Source organism: Panthera leo, chromosome A1 (assembly GCF_018350215.1).
Source record: "Panthera leo isolate Ple1 chromosome A1, P.leo_Ple1_pat1.1, whole genome shotgun sequence".
Lineage (NCBI taxonomy): Eukaryota > Metazoa > Chordata > Mammalia > Carnivora > Felidae > Panthera > Panthera leo.
The window spans coordinates 220884623-220895520 of record NC_056679.1 but is presented as its reverse complement, the minus strand read 5'-3'; the positions used below and the strand labels follow the sequence as shown (position 1 = coordinate 220895520).

Sequence of the window (10898 nt, the reverse complement as noted above, 5' to 3'; positions counted from 1 at the left end):
ATTACTATAGTATTTAATAAATGATGCTAATTATTATTTATTTTATAACCTGAGAATGAGTTTTTGGGTAACATTATAAGACTGTAGAGCAAATTCTACGTATTAAAGCTTCCTTCTAGTCCAATTCTGGAAGGAGATATTCTGAAACTTCTATAAGTACCTGTACATAAAATAGATATGTTTTCATCTGTACTGGAAATTCATTTGATTTCACTAAGAGTTTATCCTTTCTTTCATGTAAAGTATAAATATTAAAATTAATTTGGAATATATACACGATAAATGGCTCACTGCAAGGTTTTCAAAGAATGCAAGAGAGAGAGAGAAAGAGATCTAGAAAACCATCACAATTATGTCATGTGCAAAATAACAAAGCTGTTTACAGCCAACTAACTGATGTGACTAAATCTATTATGATATAATAGTGTGTGTATATACATATATTTTCAGTTAAATTATTTGAACACTTACTATGTGCTGGGCCCTGAGTCAAGCACTCCACAAGCCTTATAACATGAGCAGATAAAGAGACTAAGGTAAAGAACAATGGAAAGCTTGGAAGTCCAATGCAGGAGGGTGACTAGCTGGGTGATCCAAGTCTGTCTTGATTTGAAAGCATTTTCTTCTCTCCTCTAGCAAATCCACTTACCAGACTTAATGAAATCCCTTAGTAAGCTGAAAGAATAACCTTCCTTTAGGAATATGTTGGCAATTCCAAATTTATCTCAAAGCAAAATCACAGGTTCTTCAAGACTCCAAAATGTCCTTTTGAACCTTACACCATTTTGTCACATTATATCTTGACTGAAATTCAAGAACAGACCAACCTATTATCAATCCTCATATAAAACATCTTTATTATAATTCTGAAACTACTAATTTGCCTTGTTTGACCGCAAATTTTCTTTCTGTGAATCAATATCCTACCTTTTTCTAAGTGTTTTAAACTCACCCTCCAAGGAAAACTTTATTTAAAAAAAATAATATTAGATATAACTAGTTTTGCACACCTTTCTATAATGCTTAGAATTTTATTATTTTTCTTTTCTGTTGCTCCTGTCAGTACTATTCTATTATTTATTTTCATTGTAGTAATGTGTAAATCTAGCATTGTAGTCTGATTCAGTTAACAGTCCAGAAACTAAACATAAGTTTATTAGAGCAATGCAACAAAAACAATTTCTACAGAGATTACTCTTTTTTTTTTCTTTTTTTGAAGTAAAGATACTTAATGCCAAGTTCTCCAGATTGGGATCTACTTAATTTTGGCTATACGAAGTTCTTATGATAAATTTGCAAGTTACTAGGTTGCATCTGTGACATTGAAAGTCAATGTATAATTAATTGGCCTGCTCAAAGTCATAACAGCTTTGAATGAGAGATGAAGAGTATCCAATTAATACTGATGGCCAAATAATGAGATATTAAATACTGAGAGACACTAATTAGAACTCAATGCAAAGATACTTCCAGAATTATCCCAGAGTAATGTACTGGTTACAGTACCTACCATTTATCATGATCAAGACTGACTATTTTTACACTGGTCTTTTACATAGCCTCAAAATCTTTTTACTACTTAAGAAAATACTTTAAATACTTTCAATCCTAGTATAGAAGTGATGTTCTGCTAAATTAATTTGTTAGAAGTAATCTCCCACTGACTTCTAGTGTACTCTTTGCATGCTCCAGAAAGCTTCGGCTTTCTGAGGTGTTCAGATTAATAGTGCTCCCAGTAATAACGGTGATCACTAAAACCTCACGAAGATCTCTTGAACTTCATGGCTCATAGCAGAGAGATAAAATATTTTTCAGTGATACATCTCTCAGGTAAAGAAAAACAGGACACTCATGGCTAACTTCTTCAAATTAAAGAGAAAAAAAGAAATGTATCATTACACATAAATATCAGGGTTTGGGAAAATTCACTTGGAAAATGACTAAGACTTCACACCCATTTGAGTAGACTGAAATAAAAAATTCATGGGAAGATTTTAAAAGTCCAGTTTTACTTAACTAGCATTTTTCCTTCTCATTTTTTTCTGAGTGAAGCAGTTATTGAAGATCAACGGTAAGACTACAGCTGTCTCTTCTCCTATCTTCTATCGCCTATGTTAGCTCTGAATAGGTACGCTGCAACAAACTGTTACCAAGCAATTGAGAATCTGTACCTGGACTAAGCGGCTGCCACACAGTAGAAATAATGGCAAATGGAATTGTTTACCATTGTACATAATGGAGCAGCCAACAACGATTTGGTTTTGTGCTCATTGCCTACCAAGAAGCTAAATTTAGGGACTGTTTTTTTTGTTTTTTGCTTTTTGTTGTTTTCTTGGCAAGTGGCTCACTTCCAAGCTCCTGTATGTTAAGCATTCTTTAGATGTTTATTTGTAGTATGTTGATTTTAAGTAAGAGAGAGTAAAAAGTAAATATTTGCCTGGCATATGACAACATGACCTATTTATAATAACACATATGAACATATGATATTAAGAAAGATTCCTATGCCCGCAGTGGCCTCAGAATCATAGTTACTATAGTCTCCATGGTTTTGCCTTTTTCCAGAGTGTCATCTTAGTAGAAACATACAGCAGTGTGAAGTCTTTTCAGAGTGGCCTCTTCCATTTGGTAATAATATGTGTCTAGATTTCTTCCATGTCTTTTCATGACTTGATAGCTCATTTATTTTCAGCCTTAATATTCCACTATATGAAAGTACCACAGTTTATTTATCCATTCACATACTTATGGATATCTTGGCTGCTTCCCTATTTTGATAATTATCAATAAGGCTGCCCTAAACACCTGTGTTCAGGTTTTTGTGTGTGTATATAAGTTTTTAACACTTTGGGACAAATATCAAGGAATATGATTGCTGGATCATAACATAAGTCTGTTTACTTTTGTGAGAAATTGCCAAACTGTCTTTCAAGTGACTGTGCCATTTTGCATTGCCACCAGCAATGAATGAGACTTTTTGTTGTTCCATATCCATACCAGAATTTGGTGTTGTCTGTGTTCCAATTTTTAGCCATTCTAGTAGGTACATAGTGGTATGTCATTGCTGTTTTAATTGATTGCATTTCCAAAAATATTTGGAAAGATAAAAGATGCTTAACAAATAATTTACATTTTACACTTTCTAATACTGAGAAAATATTTTTTATTGTTTTTGATATCCCTTATATTGGTCCCTAATCTTATGCTTAAATTTATTCTCCGATTCTTTTCTTTTTATACTCTTCTTGATTAATTTTGTTTTGAATTGAGGCCTAGACCTTAAGTAAACCCACGTTTTCATCCTCTGTTCAATATTTTTTTTCTTCATAATCACAAACTCAAATTTCATTCATTATCATTCTGCTATATGTTTGTGTAATCACTCATTAATTCCACACACATTTATTCAACGCCCAGGTAGTACCTGATACAATTGTTGTACTGGAAATATTAAAGCTTGTATGAACGCATCCTTTGCTTCAGGAATTTACAACCTGATGTATTCAACAGATATGTAAATGAAAAATCACAATCCAATATGATAAGTAGTATGACTGTAAAATTTTTAAATAAAAATAACATTTATTGATCCCCTACCATGTCACAAAATCTGTAGAGTATTAATAAATATATTTTAAGTTTCACAACAAAACTATAAAATAAGCTTAATTTATTTAAGAAAACTAAGTACCTTCCCAAGGAAACTCAAAACATACTAAATGGTCAGGAATTCAAATGCAGACAGTCCGGCCATGGTGCAGGTATGCTTCAACTAATTGCACACACACATTTTACCTTTTGGAACTGATTTTTGAAATTCAAATGGAAACTGAGTTGTGGCATGAGTATGAAAACTCCGAATTCAGAATCATAACCTTTGAAGCCTAAAATGAAGTTTATTTATTTTTAAATATTTATTTATTTTGAGAGAGGGAAAGAGCAGAGAGCACAGCAAGGCGGGGGGGGGGGGGGGGGGAGAGAGAGAGAGAGAGAGAGAGAGAGAGAGAGAGAGAGAGAGAGAATCCCAAGCAGGCTCCCAGCTGTCAGCATGAATCCTGACATGGGGCTCAATCTCATGAACCATGAGATCATGATCTGAGCTGAAACCAAGAGTTGAACACTTAACCGACTGAGCCACCAGGTGCCCCTAAAATGAAATGTAAACAATATGCAGGAAGCTGTTGTATATATTGTATATATTGTAAAGGAATCTATTTCGCCTACTAGACTATGCATTCTATATATATTCTGAGTCTTTCTCATCACTAATTTCTTCTTATGGCTAGAAGTATATCCACCCCTAGAAACACCAATTATTCTTTACACTAAGAATGCACTAAATGTCTCTCAAAGGACCACAGAAATTGAAGGTGCATCAGAAATGACTCCACACCTATGTATAAGGCTATTCAGAATATACAATCTTTATGAAATGTTAAGATTTGTTCAAATATGGACATATTAGATAGAATTTGGGGAAATGATGGTGAGAAGAAAGAAAAGACAAAATCAAATCACATGAGGGAAATTAATTTTTCCCTCAAATAATTATAGCCTGAGTCTCTTCAAGTTCCATGTTTACTGGGAATTTCTCTCCATATATTTTCTCTCCATATGTAGACATCATATCAACATTTAAAAATATATACCTAATACAAATTTCCTCCTCCATTTTAATTTCCTTTCTAGACTTAAATTGACCCCCTTTTCCATTGACTTGCTGAATATTTCCATTTGGGTATGTTACAGGAGCATTAAATAAAATATATTCAAAATACACCTCATCATCTTACTCCCTAAATGGTCTTTTACCTCTACTCTTCTCAGTTAAGTAGGATAATCATCAACAAAATCTATCATAATGTGTTCTCATAGTCCTTGCATCTTGACATTATGTTAGCTATATAATATCATGGATTGTATATAATGTCACTGAACAGAAGATTTATTATCTAAGCTTATTCACATTCTTAATTCCATTGCCCACCTTAAAATTACATATTTCATGACTGTAAATATCACTGGGGTTTTGGAAATTCTATTTGGAGAACTCCATGATGGGAACTACATTACTAAGAAAATCATTGGAGAAGGTAGAAGGAGAAAAAGAAGAGAAGGGAAAGGGGAGGAAGAAAGAAAGAGGCTATGGGAAGAAGCAGGGAGGGGTGGGGAATGAGTAGGAGGAGGGAAAGAAAAAACAGAAGAAATGAAAAAGAAAGGTATTCTATAGTTGCAAAAGTTTAGGGGAAAAAGTCTTAGGTTGTTCTCCAAGTTTTGTAATACCCAAGATTCCAATATACACAGTGCCAATAAGTTTTTACCTTAAATGTACCCAAGATTCCAATAATTCTTAGCACATAGAAATTTATCTTTGTCAAAACTAGCTTTTCCAAATATGTTGGAACATAAAAATAATCTTTTTTTTTTCTTTTCTCATAAAGATTACTTAATGGAACATTTGTTTGGGATTGATGATAGCTCAATCCCTAAATTATTTGTGTGTTTATTATCCCATAATTTTTTAAGGCCAGTAAAATCCCTCTGAATGTCTAGTAACTAGCAGAGTGAATGGCAAATAAGATGTACCCGCCTTCACATAGAAATGTCTTAACATTGATTCTAAGCTAAATTCAAAATTTGCTTCCTCCTGAAACCTTTTCCAGATCCATCAGACCTACTCAGGCCTCCAGTCTCATACACTTTCATTAGACTTTGTACTTTCTTTCCAGAGTCTCTTTCATAATTTTAATTGAACAATTAACTATAGTATTATTAGCATCATTTTTCCCTAAAGATACCAATTCTGACAAAATGATCAAGCTCTGAGAGTTGACATGACTGACTTCAACAGAACTAAATTAACAAGTTTAAGCAAGAGTCCAGATCTAAAACATAGCTCACAGTTCTTTAGTCTAGACTTACATTTTTCAATATAGTAACTGCAAGGCACTTCTGACTATCTGAACCTGAATTTAAATTAAATGAAATATAATTAAAATTTGGGGGCCTTATTCACACTAGCCACATTTCAAATGCTCAATGTCTTATGTGGCCAATGACTAGCATACTGGACCGTGCAGAAGAATTTTTCAATCTTTGCAGAAAATTCTACCAGATAGCATTGCTCATACTAGATTTTATCAAACAGAGTTTTTTACTAGGTGAAAAAAAAACCTAGTAAATTACTTCTCTCTTGAAACTGAAATATTAATCACATCTACCATATTATTGTATCTAGCTAGGGATTCTTTACTCTCAAAAGAGTTATTATTTTTAAAAATCCACAAAAAGCTCAACAATAACATTTGAGAAGTAAATTTAAATCCAGCAGTCTTACTATTTACTTAAAAATAGTATAAATATGGTAATGTGAAAAAAGACAATGAACCTCTGATTTATCTATGCTGATGACAGACAGAAATAAATTAGGTTCATTTTGATAGGAGAGATTTAATTAAGACAAATAATTTGACACTGCTTATGTCTACAAAGCACAATGTAAATTGAGGATCAGGCTAATTTGATGACCATGAATAAGCTAATAAAAGAAAGGATAAAAAAAAAAATAAACTATTACCTCCAATATCAATTTGGGATATAGAAGTTGACTCTATCTGGTTAATACAATTATTAATTTGTAGAGTTAAAGCCAAGGATGTTCGGACAGTTAAAATGTATATTATTCAGAAATAAAAACTGACTCCTTACTTTGGCAAAATACATAAATAATGGGAAAATATTACTCTTTACATTTAAGATATACCTTAAAATTCATTGTTTCGAGAAAATGTTTACCAAATTCAAAACCACTAAATAACATTTAAAAAAATTGTTGTAATTTGGAAATGTAATGTGGAAATGGGTCAAAATGGGTTTGGTGTATTTAGTGAATGATTCAGGATGGAAAAAAAAAAACCAGCAATTTTATCAATTTACATATTACCAAATTGAGAATTTCTTTGACATTTCAAAACTATCAACCTCAATGGAAGCAAAAGACATTTCTCTTTCAAAATACAAAGGCCTCATCCCAATAGATCTCAAGGACACCCAAGTCCGGATCCTATTGAGAGTGTTCTTGGAAATTTACCTTGTAATGTCCTTTCAGAAAATAACCACACAGAAAATCTGAGGTAGTTATCAACTGCACACATCAAATAAGCATGTGGAAAAATGGGCAGTCTTCAAAATAAAAAGGGTGGTGAACAGAATGTTAAAAATATCGTGAAAAAGTCTAACATTTTCTGAGTTTTCTGAAAGAATGTGATGTTCTTACATGTGACCTGAATCAAGCAGTATCATCTGGGTGCTTCTAGGGAGCTTGAAGATTCTCTTTACTAATGAACATGTGCCGATTTTAATGTGATGAGGGAGCGTTATGAAGACAACTAATTTCTTGTATTCTTTTCCTGTATAAATTTGCATTAAAACTGTCACCATTGAGACAACAGAAAAAGAACAATTATCATCACTGACCTCATCATCATAGTACTGATGAGAACCAACTCTGCTCAGAAGTTAAAACCCACAAGAGGGAGCAAAATGTGCCATGATGAGATCCATCACTTTGGCCTTTAGGTTATTTTGAGCTGAAGGCAATGAAGACCCAGCAGACTCAGGACAAACTTTTTACCTCTCCTTTAATTGCCTAAAAGGATTTAGATAGGGAGCCTGTACCAGGAAGACAGTTATAAACAGAGATAACTTTATTTATAAGACTTATCTGTATGGCATGGTACACCTCTGTTTACCAAGCATTTCCTCTTCTCATCTTCACCTGAATAGTCTTCTTCTTCTTTGAAGTTCCAGACCTTTACTTTCTCCTCCTTAGCTCAAGACTGTACATAAGCCCCAACTGCCTGATTGCCTTTGAGTTTTTATGTCTTTGTGGGCTCCCCCCTCTATATGTACATCATTAACTTTTTTCTCTCCTATTGTTCTGTCTTATGTCAGTTTAATTATTACACCAGCTAGTAAATGTAGAATGGAAGAAGGGAAAAGTTTTTTGCCCCTAGATCTATGTCAGAGAGAAGAGGAATTTGTGTCTGATGTTCATCCTTATGGATATAAGACTGGGTTCTTAAAATTAGGCTAGTATAATGGAAAGTAGCAGAGGACACGTGTAGAAAGGTGTGCCATTGAAGTATGCGTAGCATGGAACAGAAAGCAAATTTAAAAAGTTTTGTGCATGGGATTCTTCCAGGCTGTACAAATAATAGAAAAAGCTCGATAAAGAAGTGGGAACTGAGTTGTTCCTTGAACTATAATAAAGGAGAAATTTAAAATGCGAATTAACGTGCAGGAAGATGTATGTTTGATCTGGATTTACTGACTGTTAAAGCAAAATGCTGGAACAGATATTCTCCACAATTAATTATGATAGCCACAGTCCATTTAAAATGGGAAATCATTATCCTTTTGAACCTCCTCTATCATCCAAGTCTATTCTAGTCTCTAAGTTTGTATTAGTTCCCCACTGCCACTGTAACAAATTACCACCAACAGGGTTTTTAAAACAACATCAATATATTACCTTACAGTTCTAGAGGTCAGAATTCCAAAATCAGTTTCACTGGACTAAAATCAATGTATCAGCAGAAACACGTTCCTTCTGGATTCTCTAGAGGCAAACGACTTTCAGCCTTTAGAAAGATTGCCCTTTTTCCTTGGCTTGTGTCCCTGTTTTACCCTAACCTCTGTTTCCATCCTCACATCACCTTGGACTCTGACACTCTGCCTCCCTCTTATAAGGACCTTTGTGATTATATCTGGTCATCCTGGATAACCCAGGATAATCTTTCTATTTCAATATCCTTAGATTAATCACATCTGCAAAGTGCCTTTCCCATGTAAGGTAAAATATGCCTTATTTTATAACACAACTATATATGGTGGATCTACATTCACTCTGTGAATGATTTGATAATATCTGGTAGCTGCTCCAAAGTATATTTGTAAATATTTGTGAATATATACACATATATTTAATTATTCTGCTTTTGTTTTTAAATTTGAAAAAAAAACAACTCCCTTGCTTGATAGCAACTCCTTTGCTGGAGGGCTAGTTTTAAAGCTAAGAAGCTGATTTATCTATCTGAAAGTATTTTCTAGAGGTGAATCATATAACCTTTCATTGATGACACTTTTTTTTCTTGGTATGAACCAAATATATAATTGCTAGAATAAAAGGAATGTGGCAATAACCTGGAGGTCATGAGCTTGAAAATCTACAGAAATGCTTAAAATATGTTTTACCTTATTCTACTGTTTTAATTGTGGATTTTGACTGCTTAATCTAAAACTAAGCCAATGGTCTTATTTTGTAAAATATTCCCTTCTCATCATTCCAACTGAACATTCATTGAATTAACATTTTTTTTTACTGTCCTCCATTTACTACAAGCACACACATAATAGTAAAATCATAATATAGTTATATATTGTACATTTCATTATTTTCATTCTAATGAAACCCAGAATAATGAGGAAAGGGGATTTTAAAGAAATATAAATACCCCAATGCCCCCATTTTGTGATCTTGTCCAGTAAAAGGTTATTTTATTTTTACAACTGTTCAAGTATTGACATACAAGATGAAGCAAGACGCCACAAGAAATGCTACCTACACTGTGGATAGTGAAGGTTATGTGCATGTGGTAGGATTTAATCTCTTTGAGAGTAGGGATTCAGGAAACCTTAATTGCATATGGCGGCAGTAATTATGTGGTCATTGGCATGTGTACAGTTCAGACATTGTACAGACATTGAAGGAATTCAGTATAAAACACTATGAACATTTCAGCATGGCGTCAGAATCGATGGCATAGCTTGGAGCCCAGAAACTAGATGTGATTCATTGCCTCCAATAATCAAATTTTGTACTTCAGCTGCTGATATGAAAATAAGGTTATTGACTTCAGATCTTCAAGACAAAAATGAATACAAGGTTTTAGAGGGCCATTCAGATTTCGTTAATGGTTTGGTGTTTGAGCCCAAAGATAGCCAAGAAATTGCAAGTGTGAGTGATGATCATACCTCAGGATTTGGAAGTTGGAAGGAATGCAGACAACTCATTTTGTTCTTCGTTCCCCTGGAATGAATGTGTGCTGGCATCCTAAGGAACTTTTAAGCTGATGGTTGCAGAGAAGGGGACAAGCCGGTTTTATGATCTTTCAGCTCAACAGGCTATCTTATCTCTTGAATTGAACAGATGCCATTAATGCCAGCCCACTGGTGCTTCAAAAACACCTTCAAAGTTGGAGCTGTTTCAGGAAATGACTGGTTAATTTGGGATATTACTCGAACCAGTTATCCTCAAGATAAGAGACCTGTCCACATGGATCAAGCCTGCCTATTCAGGTGGTCTACAGTTAATGAGAACTCGTTTGCAACCACTGGTTATCCTGGTAAAATGGCAAGCCAGTTTCAAATTCATCACTTAGGACACCCTCAGTCTGTCCTCGTTGGTTCTGTAGTCAGTAGATCTGGCTTTTCCTGGAATAGAATTCTCTCACTGTGTGCCATTGGAGGATGGCACAAGTTGTTGTTTTGGGTAACTGGAATGTAAAACAAATTTTCTGTGTACCTTAGTCCACAGATTTTGTATTTTTAATACATACTTTGGAGAACTCCCTATTTTTATGTCAAATATACTGTAAGCTCTAGAAATGTCCCAATTGTTGCTTTTGTTAACTAAAATGTTAATGGTTTGATAAAAAAGAAAAAAAGAAATATAAACAACAGAATATCCACATATTAATATCAAAACATGGATGTTTATCACTGCTTCAATAAAAACCAACTGTCTTAAAAATTTGTTTCCTAAAATATTTTAATTCACTATTTGATACTTCTGGAATATAATCAGCAGATTAGTATAAATGATGATGTCTATCCCT

The 10898-nt window shown here is 33.7% G+C and overlaps 1 pseudogene; it reads left to right on the top strand.

Annotated features, from left to right (window-relative positions):
* Positions 1-9593: 9593 nt before the first annotated feature.
* On the top strand, positions 9594-10567 carry LOC122202058 (annotated as a pseudogene).
* Positions 10568-10898: the final 331 nt, after the last annotated feature.